Source organism: Leptopilina heterotoma, unplaced genomic scaffold (assembly GCF_015476425.1).
Source record: "Leptopilina heterotoma isolate Lh14 unplaced genomic scaffold, ASM1547642v1 Lhet_234, whole genome shotgun sequence".
Classification (NCBI taxonomy): Eukaryota; Metazoa; Arthropoda; class Insecta; order Hymenoptera; family Figitidae; genus Leptopilina; species Leptopilina heterotoma.
In genome coordinates, this window is record NW_025110951.1 from 263921 (window position 1) to 281941 (window position 18021).

The following is an 18021-nucleotide window of genomic DNA, read 5'->3' on the forward strand; positions in this document are numbered from 1 at the left end:
TGAAAACAGAAAATTGGTTTTTAGTTTGTTGAAAAAAAATGTATGTAGATCCTAACGGGAGCCACTGGTCGTTCGAATATGTATACATGTACGCCTACACCTTTTTGCTGCGGGCGTGGGTCGTTTCCTGTGTTGAGGATCATATATAGTATATATTTGTTTCTTTTTTAACCCAATATTCAAGAGTCGTCTCTCTTTTCTCTCTGTATATAAGAAATGCGTGTGTGTGAGCACTCTTCTTCGCATTGTTGTGCGTGTGTGAGTGACGTTACTTTGTGGGACCACGTGACCTTATAACTATACATATATATATGCGAAGAGTAGGATTTTGCTTGTCGAAGAGAGTGGTGGGGGAAAAGGAAAAGGGGAGGGGGTCAGTAGAGGGGAGCCCATTCATAATTCGAGCAAGGACGGCCTTAAGGCCGTTTCGTACAACTCGCAAATTTATGACACGATTATTTACCTGTTTTTTTTTATTTTTCTCTCTTTTTTTTGTTTTTACAAAAATCCAATCGACAGGCTAATCTATTTTGTTTTTGGCAATTTTTTTTCCTAAATTTTTCAAGGAGTAAAATATTTTGATTCGTTCTTTAATTTTCAAAGCATTAACTTCATAATTTATAAATTAATACATAATTACATAATAAATTTATAATGTGTATAAATAATTTATTGAATATTAAAAATTAAACGTCTACTTTTGTTTTCAGAATTTTATCTTATTTGTGGGTTTTTAATTTTTATGGGTTACGCGTTAGATTACGGGGTTGAGTGTAAAAAATAAAAAAATTTTTTTGTATGAAAAAAGAAAAATAGAAGTTGAAGAATTTTTGCATATATATATTTGTGTTGGACGACCATGTACACTTACACTTTTCGCATATATATATGTATAGATTGCTGATAGTTGATCTAACCCACTTAGAGGTCAGGCCACTTTACGTTAAAGATATCGTTTCGTTTTTTGTCTCGTCTGTCTATTTCTGGAGAAATGTTGCATTTTTTAAGCGGAAGGTACTCGGATTTATTTTCATTCTAAATGTCAAGCCAATCTTCATTAATAAATAAATTGCGATATCAAGTTTTCTATATAGAAAGTCCTCATCAATGAATTTACTATATTTAGGAAGAGTGAGAGAGAGGAGCAGAAAGATTATTTTTTGCTGTACAAATATAATTGACTAAATTATTATTTCCTTTTTAAATTATTTAACTATTTCCTCTTTAAAGTTTCAGGGAATTTTAAATTTGGTTTTTTTTTGTAAATTTTAATGTTTAGAATTAAAAATGTAATCTTTAGAATTAAAATTTTACTGATTAAAATTAAAATTTTAATGTTTAGAATTTAAATTTTACTGATCAGAATTAAAATTTTAAAGATTAGAATTCAAATTTTAATGTTTAAAATTTAAAATATTAAAAATTTAATTTCTGTAAACTTTAAAGTTTTTAAATTATTAGAATTTAAAACATCTATTATCTTTTAATTAAATTTTCCTTTTTTAGATTTTCGCGCCAATTTACTAATGTAAAAAATTTATTTCTTTGGGTTTTTCCTATTTTGAACTTCGCGCCAATTGAGTTCATGAAATTGCCGCCTAGACGGCATGAAAGTTCTCTCACAAGCGGTGAAGCGAATAGCGAACTTAAAAAATAGTGACGATATAAATTGTATAGTGCGTAGAATTTGTAGATAATTTTAAACTAAATTATAATTTCCCTTTTTAATTAATAAACTATTTTTTGTTTAAATTTTAAAAGAATTTCAAATTTCGATTTTTTAAAAATTTAATGTTTAAAATTTAAATTACAATAATTTTAATTGCTTAAACTAAAATTAAAAAAATTTAAATTTATTAAACTTTCTTTTTTTAAATTTACATTTTTTACACTTTAAATTTTGAAATTTTAATGCATTAAACTTTAATTTACGTAATTTTAATATTTTAAACTTTAATTTCTGGAATTTTAATTTTCTCGTCCAATTTAAAATTGTTAGCTAGCATTAGAAAGAGGATGAACACTATAAAAAAAGAAGGTGGAGAACAAATTAAAAAGCAAAAATTGTTTATTAAATTTTATTTCCTTTTGCAATTTTCTCCATTCCATTTTCGGAAAAGTTGACTGAAGCGGATCTTGAAAAATTTTTTTTTTCTTTCCTTCGCGAACAACATCCGGCAGAAATCGCGCAGCGTATCTCCATGAGAGGTTATATCCCGTAGAATATATATTCTTCTTGCTTCTTGGAGTAGGCTACGGTTCCGCGGTGTCCTCGTACTACAACCGGAAGGAAGTTGATAAAATCAAAGACGCGCGAACTCATCTTCTATATAAGATCCTGTCAATGCATTTTGCATGTGAAATTGCAATATTGACATTTTTTTATAGTAATTTTTTTTTATTTTCGAAAAAAATAGTTCTATAATTTTTTTAAAGTAGTTAATAAGAGATAAAAGAGGTTGAAAATTATTTTGTGGCCTAGGCCACAAAATTATTTTAAACCTCTTTTATCTCTTATTAAAGGCTTCCTTTTTTTGAATTTCGCGCCAATATTGTTATTAAAAAGTTCTTCATTGTTTTTCTTGTTTTTAATTTTTGAATTTCACGCCAAAAGAATTAATTTAAATTGCCACCTATAAGACATGAAAGATCTCTTTTTTTAATTTCGCGCCAGAATTATTATTAAAAGGTTATTTATCAATTTTTTCTTGTTTTTAAATTTTGAATTTCGCGCCAAAAGAGTTCATTAAATCGCCGCCTAGACGGCGTGAAAGTTCTCTCACAAGCGGTGATGCGAATTGATAAAATGAATCATTCTGTAAATATAAATTGTAGAAATTGTAAGAAAAATGTAGAAATTGTAGAAAAGTTTAGAAATTTTTCGACTTGGGAATAATTTTGATAATTGAATTTTAATTAATAATTATGTTAATAAAAAAAGCTGGAGGGAGCTGGAGGAGGAGGAATAGAATGACAGAGTTAGGTTTCAGGTGGGATGGGAAAAAGAGAGGCGCAAGAAAAGACAAACAGAAAAGGCAAAACCCATGGCAATCATTGGCAATGCGACCATGCTCGTAAAACGCACCGCTAATTTCCGGTCGCTGCAACGGTCTCTTGACTCTCGTTCTTTAAAACATTCTTCCCCTTTTCTCCATTTGCCGACGTCGCGTTTGAATCTCTCTTATCCTTTATAACACACAACTTGTCTCTCTCTCTCTCTCTTTCTTTTATCTTTTATTAAAAAAAAAAAATTTTAATTTCTTCCCATTAAAAATTTTCTCATCCTCAATTTCTTAAACTGAGAAGGAATTTTTAATTTTATCAAAATGATTTCTAGTAATTGGTTATTTTTTTTACTAATAATTAGATTTTTGGTTATAATAATTAGTTATTTTCTATTAATAACTAGTGATTTTGGTTATAATAATTAGTTATTTTCTTCTAATTATTAGTTGCTTTATTAATTGTAGTAGTAAAAGTTTGGCCAAAATTTTAGTAACAGTTATTTTCTGCTAATTGTCGAAGCTAAGATTTTATTTTTATTTAGTTACACATTTCGTATTTTTTACGCATTTCGAAAACTTTTTTCATTCATTAAAAAAATTGACGAATTTTTTTTGCCCAACCTCATTATAAAAAGAATTTGATTATTTATCATCGTTTTAAATTATAATAATAATAATAATTTGTTTGTCAGTATTTTTGGAAAGGCAAGAGTGCGGAGAAAATGAATGGTTTCCAAATTCAACAGAAGAGAAATAAACATCGGGATAAATCAATGAAAGAGACAACTTTTGAAATGTGTAGGCGTTTATAAAATTCATTCAAACAGAGAAATAAGTGTGTCTTTTATAATTCTTATTTTCTTCTTCTTTTTCTTCTTCGAGAAGTGCCTTTTTTCTTATGTGTATAGGTATAGGTACGAGTTTTTTTCATCCTAGTTTTTCGAGGTTGGGGACACCAAAAAAGGTCGTTCAAGGTTTTTTTTTGGCAATTCACTACACACAACACCTGTTTTTTTTTCTTTTATTTTTTTATACACGAGTTTACTATCGTCCAGAATATATTGTTTATACGCCCATTCAAATATTTTTACGTTCGTCCGTCAATCTGTCTGTAAACTTTCTTTACAAATTATTATTATTATTATTATTATACATATTGTAGATGTGTCAATTTCCCGGTTCAGGAACGTGTTAACTTTTTTATCTCTACAGATTATCTTTTAAAATTTTTTTCACTAGAATTAGGAATCGTTTATTTTTTTCTTGTTTATATATTTTTAGAATTTTGTATTTTTTCGATTTTGTAGAATTTTTAAAAAATATCTTTATGATAAAAATTGAAAATAATTCAATTCCTTTGCAGGAATTTTATTTTTTAAGAAAATAATATTGAATTCTTACGAAGAATTTTATTTAAATTTTCGAAAATCCTCATTAAATTTTATTGAAATTTTTTTTAAGTTTTTTAAAAATAATGTAGTTTTTTGAAAATTTTAATTGAAAATTGTGAAAATATTTGAGTTGAAAAAATAATTTTTTTCAATAAAATTCTCCTCATAAATTCAATTATTTTCAATGCAATTGTAATGAAAATAATTAAATTTCTAAAAAGAATTTTATTATTTATAAAAATATTAATTTAATCCTTGCTAAAAATTTTACTATTTAAAAAAATAATTGAATTCTTTTGAAGAATTTATTAAAATTTTAGAAAATAATTGAATTCTATCGAAAAATTTAATTAAAAATTTAGAAAAAAATAATTGGATTTTTCCGAAGAATATTTATTATTATTTATGAAAATAATTAAATTTTTGCAAAGAATTTTATTAAAAATTCTTGAAAATAATAAACAATAATAATTAATAAATTGTGTACTTGATAAGTGGCTTTTTAAAATTTTTGAATCTGAAATTATTCAAAATTTAAATAAATTATGAAGGAAAACAAATTTGTACAAAATTTTGTAGTTTTAACAAAAGAGTGGTCGGAGTGTTATTACTACAGTTTACCCGTGGTTTGTTGTTGTGGTAGTGGTTTCAACAATGATCATCATTAGAATGATCACTGTTGAAGTAATAATAATAATAATAATAATAATAATAGAAATCCCCCCAATACCTGAGTAATATCGGACCACCCGATAGATGTGACTTCGTATCGTCCTTATATAGTCAACATTAGGTCTTTCTCACTACTTGCGGGAAAGGTGTGTGTTTAATTCTATTAAAAATAATTACTAATTATGAACTAGTACTATTGAGAGTGGAAAAACAATTGACTTTAGTTTCGAAGAATAAAGTTATAAATTTTGCAACTAGTGAAAAATAGAATTAATTTTGTGAAATATATTTTTTATTTTCTTATTTTGTGTATATGTTTAGAAATATTACGACACCTGGTGCTAGAAGTTAGAAGTAGCTTTACCGACCGCAGTCGGTAACTATATTTTTATATTCTGTCGATTGTTACCGACGTTTTTTCAAAAAGTATTTTTTCTTGTCGTTTTTATATTTTTTGTTTATATTATTTTTTTTATTTACCATCTTTTATTATAATTATATTTTTATTATTTTTGTTATACTGTCAAACTTGTTTATTCGAAGTTCGTAGTATTCAAATAACAATATTCAAATAAGTAATATTAATTAAATAATAATATTTTTAATAATATTATTATTAATTATTTATCTCGTTATTTATATTAATCTTATTTTAATATTCATCTATTTTCATAATAAACGGTCTTACAAAAGTTAAAAAAGTAATTATTAAATCAATATAAAAAATAATAATAATTATTGTCATAATATTGTTATTAATTTTTATTATAAAATTATTATTAATTATTTTTATGGAATAATTATTTTTAATATTGTTGATATTAATAATTATTTCATTGGTTCTTTAATTACAGTAAAATTTTTTTCAGTGAGTATAATAAATATAAAAATGATAATAACAAAAATAATAATATAATAAAATAGTAAATATAAATAATATATAAAAATATAATAATAATTATAATAAATAAATAAGATAATAAAAATAATATAATTGAAATTATTAATTAATGTTAATTAAAATAAAATTAAGTAAACAAAGAAAAAATTTATTTAGAATTTGTCAGTTTTAACAAAAGAGTGGTCGGAATTTTATTACTACAGTATTTATCACAAGTAATTGAAACGAAAGTCTAATTATAACCCGTAATTTGCAGTTTCATTTCAATTACTCGTTTTTAATTTTCTCCACAATTGGAGAAAATTATTAGTATGTGTTTATTTGTACGGTGATAATTATGATTGTCATTCTGCAATTAACAATAACCATAATTACCACCGTTTGTAAATTATTATTATTATTATATTATATTATTATTATTATTATTATTTATTCCCCCCAATACCTGAGTAATATCGGACCACCCGATAGATGTGACTTCGTATCGTCCTTATATAGTAACCATTGAGTTTTTTCACCACTTGCGAGAAAGGTGTATTTTAATTGATTTAAAATTAATTGCTAGCTGTTTACTAAAATTATTGGGAATTGGAAAACAATTGACCTTAGGTTCGATGAATAAAAATAGAAATTTTTCAAGTTCCAAAAAGGATTACTTTTGTAAATTATATTTTTATTTTTCTAGTTTGATTATCTTTAGAGAAATATTCCGAGACCTGGTGTTAGGAGTTGGAAGTAGCTTTACCGACTGCAGTCGGTAACTAAATTTGTATATTCTTTCTTTCTATTTCTGTTTGTTTCCAAATAATTTATTTCTATTTTTTGTATTTTTATTTTTATTTTCTATTTCTATACGTCAACATTGGACACACACTGTTAGTTGAAAAAAAAACTCAACGTATATTTGTAATCTCCGTGGGATAAAGAAGAATCTCGCGTGGGCTTGTGCCTTTCTTTTTCATCTTTAAAGAGTTAATTCTTTTATTTTCTTCTTTTCAAATGAATTCTAAAAAAACAATCTCAAAATATTTACTTAATTCGTCGACATTATAAATTAGAAAAATTTCTTAGTTACCATTTTTTCCCTACTCTTTTTTTACTACACTGAAAAAAAAATTTATTTGATTCAAATAACCGATTAATTGCCTATTACCAATTAAATATTTACTTGAATCTAATAATATTTATTTGAGTCAATTAAATGGTATTTGAACTAATAATTTCAGTACTTGAAGCGAATACCATTTAATTAACTCCAAGAAATATTATTTGTTTCAATTAAATATTTAATTGATAATAGTCAATTAATCGGTTATTTGAATCAAATAAATTTTTTTTTGCAGTGTAGTAATTTTTTTTTTGATAATATTTGGATTTTTTCCAATTTGTACCACTAAAAGCTATTTTTTTTTAGAGAGAATTTGCATTACTTTAAACAAATTTTGAATATTTTCGAAAAATTCTTTTAAAAAATCAATAATTTCGAAAAAAAATTGAAATAAAACTCTTCGCAGAAACTTAATTATTTTCAATAAAATTTTAATAAAATTTCTCGAAGGAATTCAATTACTTTAAAAAAAATTTAATTACATTTTTTATAAAAATTCAATTATTTTACAAAATTTTAATGAAATCCATCACTTACAAGAATTAAATTATTCTTATACATAGTAAAGTCTATCGAAGGATTTCAATTATTTTTATATTAGTTACTCACTGAAAAAAAAATTATTTAATTTAAATAACCAATTACTTGACTATCATATTTTTGAATAATTTTAGTTGAAAATTCTAGAAAAAAATTGAATTTTTAAATAATTTTAGTTTAAAATTCTGGAAAATAATTGAATTTAGCTGAAAAGTTAAGAAAATAAAAACTCAAGAATGTAATTCAATTTCTTAATAATTTAATTAATTTTAATTTAATTTAATTTTAATTTTTTAAAAAAATTAGAGAATAATTTAATTTTTTAATAAAATATTCTTTAAATTATTATAAAAAAAAATTGAATTTATAAACAATTTTAATTGCAACTTCTAGAAAACAATTAAATTTAATTTAAATAATTTTATTTAACAAAAATAATTTAATTTTTGAATAATTATTTTAGTTGAAGATTCGAGAAAAAAAATTAATTTTTGAATAATATTATAGTTCAAAATTCTAGAAAAAATAAATGAATTTAGTTAAAAATTCAAGAAAATAATGGAATTTTTGAATAATTTTTTTGAAAAATCTAGAAAATAATTGAATTTTGGAATAATTTTAGTTGAAAATTCTAGAAAATAATTGAATTTAGTTCAAAATCCAAGAAAGTAATTAAAGTTTTGAATTTTAAAATTCTAGAGAATAATTGAATTTTTGAATAATTCTAATTGAACATTCAAAAAAATTAAATTTTGATTAATTTTAGTTGAAAATTCTAGAAAATAAATGAATTTATTTGAAAATTCAAGAAAATAATTTAATTTTTGTTGAGAATTCAAGAAAATTAAAAATTGAATTTTTGAATAACTTTAGTTGAAAAATCTAGAACTTAATTGAATTTTTGAATAATTCTAATTGAAAATTCAAAAAAATTAAATTTTGATTAATTTTAGTTGAAAATTCTAGAAAATAAATGAATTTATTTGAAAATTCAAGAAAATAATTTAATTTCTGTTGAGAATTCAAGAAAATTGAAAATTGAATTTTTGAATAATTCTAATTGAAAATTCAAAAAAATTAAATTTTGATTAATTTCAGTTGAAAATTCTAGAAAATAAATGAATTTATTTGAAAATTCAAGAAAATAATTTAATTTTTGTTGAGAATTCAAGAAAATTAAAAATTGAATTTTTGAATAACTTTAGTTGAAAAATCTAGAACTTAATTGAATTTTTGAATAAATTTAATTGAAAATTGTAGAAAATAATTGAATTTTTTTTAAAACGATTTAAGAGAGTTTTTTGAATAAAATTTTCTGTTGCGGGAAATCAGAGTCGAGAGAGAGAAAGAGAAAGAGAAAGAGAAAGAATGAGAGAGGATAGATAGATTGTGTAGAGAAAATAATGTTGTGGGGTACTTTCTTTGAATGGAGCCGTGAGCAAGTTTTGCGACCAACACACATACAAGTTGAGCGCACTTGGCAAGCCCACAAGAGTGAGAGCCCAACCCATCCGCGAGTAAATGGAAGAAACTAGCGTAGGATCGTGCGATTCATTCGCGAGTCGTGTATTATTTTCTATGTGTGTTTGTATATCCTTAAAGGTGTCACCACACCGCATTCCTGAGTTTCACGCATTTGCCTGCCTGCCTGCCTGCGTATATACGTGATCGGCAAATAAAATGGTCCTTGAACATTTTCTGCACGAATCGAGTGCCTAAATTCAGCAACGCGCTAAACATTTTAACATTCCGCATTGTGCGACTCTTCGAATTTCATGTGTGCCTTTAATAAAACGAAAAAAGAAAACGGTGTGAAGTTTGTTGCATTTTAAATATTGTTTCACAAACTTTTCCTATTTTTTTTTAATTTATTTTCTTTTCTTTTATCTTTTATTTCTATTTTTTTTGGTTTTTTAAACTTTTTCTTTGTTTCTTAACTCTTTTCTGTTTATTAGCCCTTTTTTCTACTTTTGTCTGTTTTTTATTTTTTTGCCCTTTTCTATTTATTATTCCTTTTTTGTACTTTTTTCTCTTCTTTTATTTTTCTCTCTTTTCTATTTACTATCCCCTTTTTATTTTTGTCTCTTTTTAATTTTTCTCTCTTTTCTATCTATTATTATTCTATTTCTGTTTCTTTTCTATTTACTCTTTTTTTTTTAAATTTTTTACCAGTTTTCTAAGTAGAGATTAAATTTTAGTTAAAAGTTCTAGAAAATAATTGAATTTTAGTTGAAAATTCAAGACAATAAAAAATTGAATTTTTGATCGATTTTAGTTGAAAATTTTATAAAGTAATTGAATTTTAAATAATTTTAGTTGCAAAATCTGAAAAATAATTGTATTTTAGTCGAAAATTCAAGAAAATAATTGAATTTTTGACGAATTTTAGATGAAAATTCCAGAAAATAATTGAATTTAGTTGAAAATTGAAGAAAGTAATTGAATTTTTGAAGAATTTTAGTTTCAAAATTAAAAAAAATTAATTTAAATAATTTTAGTTGAAAATTCCAGAAAATAATTGAATTCAGTTAAAAATTCAAGAAAGTAATTGAATTTTTGTATAATTTTGGTTGAAAATTCTAGCAAATAATTGAATTTAATTGAAAATTCAAGAAAGTAGTTGAATTTCTTAATAATTTTAGTTTTAAAATCTGGAAAATAATTGAATTTAGTTGAAAATTCAGAAAAGTAATTGAATTTCTTACAATTAAGTTGAAATTTCTAAAAAAGAATTGTATTCTTAAACATTTTCAATTAAAAATTCTAGAATATAATTATATTCAATATATAATATATATCAATATTATATATTGATTTTTTGAATAATTTTAGTCAAAATTCTAGAAAATAATTGCATTTTTGAAAAATTTTAGTTGAAAATTCTAGAAAATAATTGAATTTTAAATAATTTTAGTTAGATATTATAGAAAATAATTGAATTTTTGAATAATTTTAGTTGAAAATTCTAGAAAATAATAGTATTTTAAAACAATTTTAATTAAAAATTCTAGAATATAATTGATTTTTTGAATTATTTTAGTCAAAATTCTAGAAAATAATTGAATTTTTAAATAATTTTAGTTGAAAATTCTAGAAAATAATTGAATTTTGTTGAAAGTTCAGGAAAGTAATTGAATTTCTTAATAATTTTATTTTAAAAATCTGGAAAATAATTGAATTCAGTTGAAAATTCAGGAAAGTAATTGAATTTTGTTAATAATTTTATTTGAAAAGTCCTTTCATTTATTATTTTTCGACTTTTGTCTTTTTTTAATTTTTCACTTTTCTATATTTAAACTCATTTCTTTTTATTATCCCTTTTTTCTATATTGGTCTCTTTTATTTTTTATTTTATTCTATTTTTTAACTCTTTTTTATTTATTATTCTTTTTTTTTATTTTTGCCTCTTTTTTATTTTTCACTCTTTCAATTTCTTTAAACTCTTTTCTATTTATTTTCCCATTTTTATCTCGTTTCTATTTATTATCTCTTTTTTATTATTTTTTTTACCAATTTTCTAAGTAGTGATTTAAAAAAAAATCTCCTTAGCACACAGAAATTCTCCCTTTTTTTTAAATTCACTATAAAACAGGACTTGGGGAATTTTCGAAAACCCACGCAACAAAGAAAGTGTGGGCGATTTCTTCTTCTTCGTCCTCACCCTCTTGTTCTTGTTTTCCTCTTTTTCCCCCTGCTTTTGGTTGTCTTTACGACTGTCGTGAAACTGCGGCAAAAATTTTTTTTTTTTTTTTAACAATATCGAGAGACACTCGTTGCATTTATATTATAAAACTATAAAAATGAATGAATACCTTTTATACTATATCGGTTTAGATTATTTGTTTTTTTTTCATATATACATATATTTATATTGAGAGAGACAAAAAAGATGCGCGAAATTATGTGAATGACGGTTCGATAACAGTTCGGCGAGGATAAAAGCGAGGAGATAAAAAAAAAAGAAAAAAAGTGCGTAATAGTGAGACGTGAAATATATCACTCTTGAAAAAGGGGAAGTTCATATGCGGCTTACGCAAATCGAAAGAAATAGCAGATTGTGTGTATAGTTATGATTTTTAATTGGAGCGATAGGAACGAAAGAGTCTCGATCTGTTTAGATATAGAAAAAAGTAATTTATTAAATGTAATTTTGAAAATAAGGAAAATGAATCATTTTTTAAAACTAGAATTTTTTAATTTAAATATTCGTATTTGAATTCGTAAATATAAAATCGAATTATCGTAAATAATTATTTTTTTGGCCTCGAATATTTTTTGTTTGAATGATGAAAAGCGTTATTACACTAAAAACAAAATTTAAATTAATAATTTTGAATACTTTTTTTAATGATATTTTTTTTTAATAATACTTTTTTAGTTATAAAAATATTTTTGAGCGAGAAAACGGTTTTTTAGTTTCTCCACTTGAGAACGCCAAGGTCACCGCTAGATGGCGTCTAGCCATCTAGCGGTGATCTTGGCGTTCGCAGGTGGAAAATAGCGTCTCCATATTGAATATCAATTTCGTTCGTCAATATTCGTAATTCTATAAGTATTTTTTATGAATAAAAATATTTGTTTAATACTATAATAATAATAATAATTTAATTTAATATTTAATTCAATTTATTTGTTAATTTAATTTATTCAGAAAATTTTCAAATTCGGTGCGTTTTATTATTATGTAAATAAATAAATATAAATAGAATTTAATATTTAAAATATGTAAGGGGTCATCGTCCACTTTTTTTTTTATTTTTTGCGAAAAAAGGGGAAGTTTTGAGATTTGTTGCAATTGTTGTGAAGTGCCCTTAATGCATTTAGTAAATCTTTACATGCAAGCGAGCAGTGATGTACGCGAATATACGCTCGTCAGAGATTGCCGCGAGCCAAGTCGGCATTTAAGTGGTTAAATAGAATCCGCGGGTTACGAACGAACATATAAAAGAGACTCTCAGCGCTTCCGGCATTATCATACCGTTTACACGCGCATTGCACTCCTCTGAAAGTCTAAATCTCCCTTTAAAAGAATTTATTTATTTTTTCTCTCTCTCTCTCTTTACACTTTTTGCCGCGCACGCAGAGAAAATGTCAGTTTTACTTTCCAATTTCTCACATATATTTTCTCACAGAAAATTTTTCCAGTAATTTTACAATTATAATTATAATTGTAAAATTAGTGGAAAAAAAATTAAAAAAAAATTTATGAAACTGGTATGTAGAAAGAAAAATGGTAATTTTTGATGCAAGAATAATCTCTGAATGTACGTTCTTTATGATGATTTTTTAATTTATTTTCAATTTATTCTATTCGTTTTATTTAACTTATTTTCTTGTTTAAATAATATTTTATATTATTTGTAATATTTTATTTATTCTATTTATTTTTCCATTTACTTTTTTATTAATTTTCGTGTTTTATTTGCACTGATTCAAAATGGAGACGCTATTCTCCACCTGAGAACGCCAAGGTCACCGCTAGATGGCTAGACGCCATCTAGTGATGACCTTGGCGTTCTCAAGTGGAGAAATTCAACCATTTTATCATAAAACTTTCAATTTCACTTTTTTCGCAAAATTTTTATTGTGAGAATTATTTAGTTCTTCTTTTAATAAAAACTTTGATCCAATTTTTAATCTGCTGTTAAAATAAAAATAAATATTTCAGTTTTTTTCTATAGAATTAAAGAGAAAGTATATTCTAATATATATTTACTGAAAATAACAAAATAATTGTATTTAATATAAATAAATAAAACAAGATAAAATGCTTATAAATAATAAGATTTCAAAGTTCTAAACAATTTAAATTTTTGAAAAAATTTAGTAAAAAATTCTAAAAAATAATTGAATTTCAGTTAACAATTCAAGAAAGTAAAAAACTTGAATTTTTGAATAATTTTAATTTAAAAATCTAGAAAGTAATTGAATTTTTGAATTATTTTAGTTGACAATTCTTGAAAATAATTGAATTTTTCAACAAATTTAATTGAAAATTTTAGAAAATAAATGATTTTTTAAATAATTATAGTTAAAATTCCTAGAAAATAATTAAATTTTTTAATATTACTTGAAAACTCCAGAAAATAATTGAATTTTGAATAATTTTAGTTGAAAATTCAAGAAAATAAATAAATTTTTGAATAATTTTAGTATAAAATTCTAGAAAATAATTGAATTTTTGAAAAATTTTAATTGAAAATTTAAAAAAAATGAATTTTGAATAATTTTAGTTGTAAGTTCTAGAAAATAATTGAATGTTTGATCAACTTTAATTGAAAATTCTAGAAAATAATTGATTTTTTGAATAATTTTAGTAAAATTTTCTAGAAAATAATTGAATTCCTTTTTACCTAATTATATTATACTTAAAAAAATCACTATGATCCCTGTTTTCCCCTTTGCCCTTTTTTTAAAAAAAAACTTTACTTTTTGATTCAAAATTTAGAAAAATTGTAAACTGTACGCAAAAAGATAATTTTAATTATTTTAATTTAATAATTCAAAATATAAAGTATTTCTCTTTCTTTTTGTTTCAGGTGAGTTAAACAACATGTTTTCTGTCGAATTTATTTCGTAAGTATTCAAATAATTGAATTTAATTGAAAATTCAAGAGAGTAATTGAATTTTGAATAGTTTTAGTTGAAAAAATTTAGAAAATAATTGAATTTTTGAATAATTTTAGTTGAAAAATCTAGCAAATATAATTGAATTTTGAATAATTTGAGTTGAAAAGTCTTGAAAATAATTGAATTTTGAATAATTTAAGTTATATAAAGAAATTAAATTTTTGAACAGTTTTAATTGTACATTCTAGAAAATAATTGAATTTAGTTGAAAATTCTGGAAAATAATTGAATTTTGAATCATTTAAGTTGAAAAGTCTTGAAAATAATTGAATCTTTTAATATTTTAGTTGAAAATTCTAGAATATAAAAAAAATTAAATTTTTGAATAATTTTAGTAGAAAATTCTAGAAAATAATTGAATTTAGTTGAAAAGTCTGGAAAATAATTGAATTTTTGAAAAATTGTAATAGCAAATTCTAGAAAATAATTGAATTTTGAATAATTTGAGTTGAAAAGTCTTGAAAATAATTGAATTTTTAAATATTTTAGTTGAAAATTTTAGAATATAAAAAAATTAAATTTTTGAACAATTTAAGTTGAAAATTCTAGAAAATAATTGAATTTTTGAATAATTTTAGTTTAAAATTTTGAAAATAATTACCTTTTAGTTGAATAGTCTTGAAAATAATTGAATTTAGTCGACATTTCAAGAAAGTAATTGGATTTTTTAATAATTTTAGTTTAGAAAAGTCTTAAAAATATCATATTATAATTAATTAATTTTATAATATTTATTGTATATTTTTATTAATTACTAGAATATCAACTAAAAATATAAAATGTTATTAATATAAATAAATAAAAGGAGATAATTAGCGCGCAAAATTAAAATAACAAATATCGAAATAATATAGAAATAAAATAAACGAATAAATAAAGTGGAAGAGAAATAAAAAATTGAATGTCAGACTGAATGAATAAATTATAAAAATGGCGCGTTTATTATATTTTGCATTGAGAATGAATAATTCTTTCTTTGTGTTGCTGATGTTGTGTATTGGATTGGCACAACTAGGAATGAAGCAATTAATTCTATTAGCAGAGTAGGCAGGGACTTATCGATTGCTTTTCAAGCAATCTTTGGAATGCGTTAAGTACGTGCGAATACTCGTATTCTTACCGCGTATACAACACTGGCGTACTCAAGTCTCAAAGAGCCGAAGGCCGCTCGCCTTGACACAATGGTGAACGATTGCGATTACTAAGTTAACAGGCGAACAGGTCGACTTTGCCAGGAAAACTCCGTATTTATTATTTATATATATTTATCACTATCTCTTTATAGTTTAACGCCTTGCCTTTACTGCTTTTTCTCCTCGTTTCAATATTTTCGATGATAAATCAATTCCAGATTTCTTTTTTTCTCCAGTTAAAAAAAAAAATTATAATCTAGCAATTTTCCCTCAATCGAAAAATTCTAAACTAGCAATTTTTCCTCAGTCAAAAAATTCTAATCTAGTAATTTTCCCTCAATCAAAAAATTCTATAATCTATATAGTAATTTTTCCTCAATCAACAATTTCTAATATAGTAATTTTTCCATCACTTTCGAAAAATATAGTTTTCCATCACTTTCGAAAAATATATTTTTCCCCCACTTTCGAAAAAAATTTATTTTTTCAACCTTTGAAAATTCTAAACTGTAATTTTGTTCCTCCCCCCCCAAAAAAATAGTAATTAGAAATAATTTTGAGTACCTTTTGGAAAAGAATTTTTGATTTTCGCTTTTTTGCTTTGCGTGTAAAACTTGGAGAATGTTTAACGTTATCAGGACGATGTTAATTTTCTCATCTTCGCGAGAAATAAATATTTGGTTTAGATATTTTGATAGAAATTGAAGTTTTTAGGACGAGAGGAATTTGTTGCGGAGAATTATAAACAGTAGTCGAAAGTGATTTTCAATCAGAATAATATTGTTGACACTGCGCATTGCTGTTGGATTTCTTATGAAGAAACTCACGCCTTTCATTTTCTGATAACCATTTTCTGTATATGCAATCTCTCTCTCTGTATTATCTCGATTATTTTTGTAGTTAAAAGTGAGCTATTATTTTTTTTCTTTTAAAGAATTTTTATGTTTCTGAAGTTGGCGTCGATCTCTCTAAATTTGAATTAGTAAAAATTTTGACTAATTTGAAATTTATTTTTTATTTATTTTTATTTATTTTTTTATTTGAAATTTAAATTTCTAATTTAAAATTTACTAATTCAAAAGCAAAAAGTCAGTCATTAATTCAAATTGGTAAACATTTTTACTAATTCAAATTTAGAGAGATGCTCAGGGTTAAAAACTATTATTTTGAGCTTTTAGAGATAAAAGTTTCACTAATTTTTGCTATTTCATTTATCTAGGGAGTTGAAAAAATTTTTTATGACAATTTTTAATCTAAATTTGTGTATAACTTTCGATTTTGTAAAGAAAATTTATTTGACGCTTAGAATTGACGCTAACTTTAGCAAAAAAAAAATTTAATTGGAGAAAAATTGTAATTGAAAATTCTGAAAAATAATTGAAATTTGGAATTTTAAATTGTATAGTTTAAGGGCATTTGAACCATTATGACGTCACAGTTTGTCCAAAACATTTTTTCTAAATATGTGACGTCATAATGGTTCAAATTCCCTTAAGTAAACTTTCTTTTACTTTTTTTAATAATTCAATTTTCACAATATCTAATAAAAAATAACAGAAATAATTGAATTAGAGAAGAATGAGTTCTAAAATTATAGAAAATAATTAAATTCTCAAAAAATTTTCTGAAAATTATTCAAAATAATTACTTTTAAAAAGATTTAAATTAAAAATTATGAAAAAACAATTGTACTTTAAAAGAAATTTTGTAAAAAATATTTATAAATAATAATATTTCAAAGTTCTAAACAATTTAAATTTTTGAAAAATTTTAGTAAAAAATTCTAGAAAATAATTGAATTAATGAATAATTTTCGGTAAAAATTTAAGAAAAAAATTGAATTTTAAATAATTTTAGTTATAAATTATAGAAAATAATTGAATTTAGTTGAAAATTAAAGAAAGTAATTGAATTTTTGAATAATTTTAGTTAAAAATTAAAGAAAATATTGGAATTTTAGTTGGAAATTCTAAAAAATAATTTAATTTAGTTGAAAATTCAAAAATAATTGAATTTTTGAATAATTTCAGTTGAAAATTCAAAAATAATTGAAATTTTGAATAATTTTAGTTGAAAATTCTAGAAAATAATTGAATTTTAAAAGAATTTTAGTTGAAAATTCAAGAAAATAATTGAATTTTAGTTGAAAGTTCTAAAAAATAATTTAATTTAGTTGAAAATTTAAGAAAGTAATTGAATTTTTGAAAAATTTTAGTTGACAATTCAAAAATAATTGAATTTTTGAATAATTTTAGTTGAAAATTAAAAAAAATATTGGAATTTTAGTTGGAAATTCTAAAAAATAATTTAATTTACTTGAAAATTCAAAAATAATTCAATTTTTGAATAATTTCAGTTGAAAATTCAAAAATAACTGAAATTTTGAATAATTTTAGTTGAAAATTCTAGAAAATAATTGAATTTTAAAAGAATTTTAGTTGAAAATACAAGAAAATAATTGAATTTTAGTTGAAAGTTCTAAAAAATAATTTAATTTACTTGAAAATTTAAGAAAGTAATTGAATTTTTGAAAAATTTTAGTTGACAATTCAAAAATAATTGAATTTTTGAATAATTTTAGTTGACAATTCAAAAATAATTGAATTTTTTAATAATTTTAGTTGACAATTCAAAAATAATT

At 22.9% G+C, this 18021-nt stretch overlaps 1 protein-coding gene across 2 annotated transcripts in view; it reads left to right on the top strand.

Moving 5' to 3' along the window:
- Positions 1-18021, top strand: part of LOC122502558 (eukaryotic translation initiation factor 5B) — a 177254-nt gene that overhangs the window by 25128 nt on the left and 134105 nt on the right. The window lies entirely within an intron of this gene.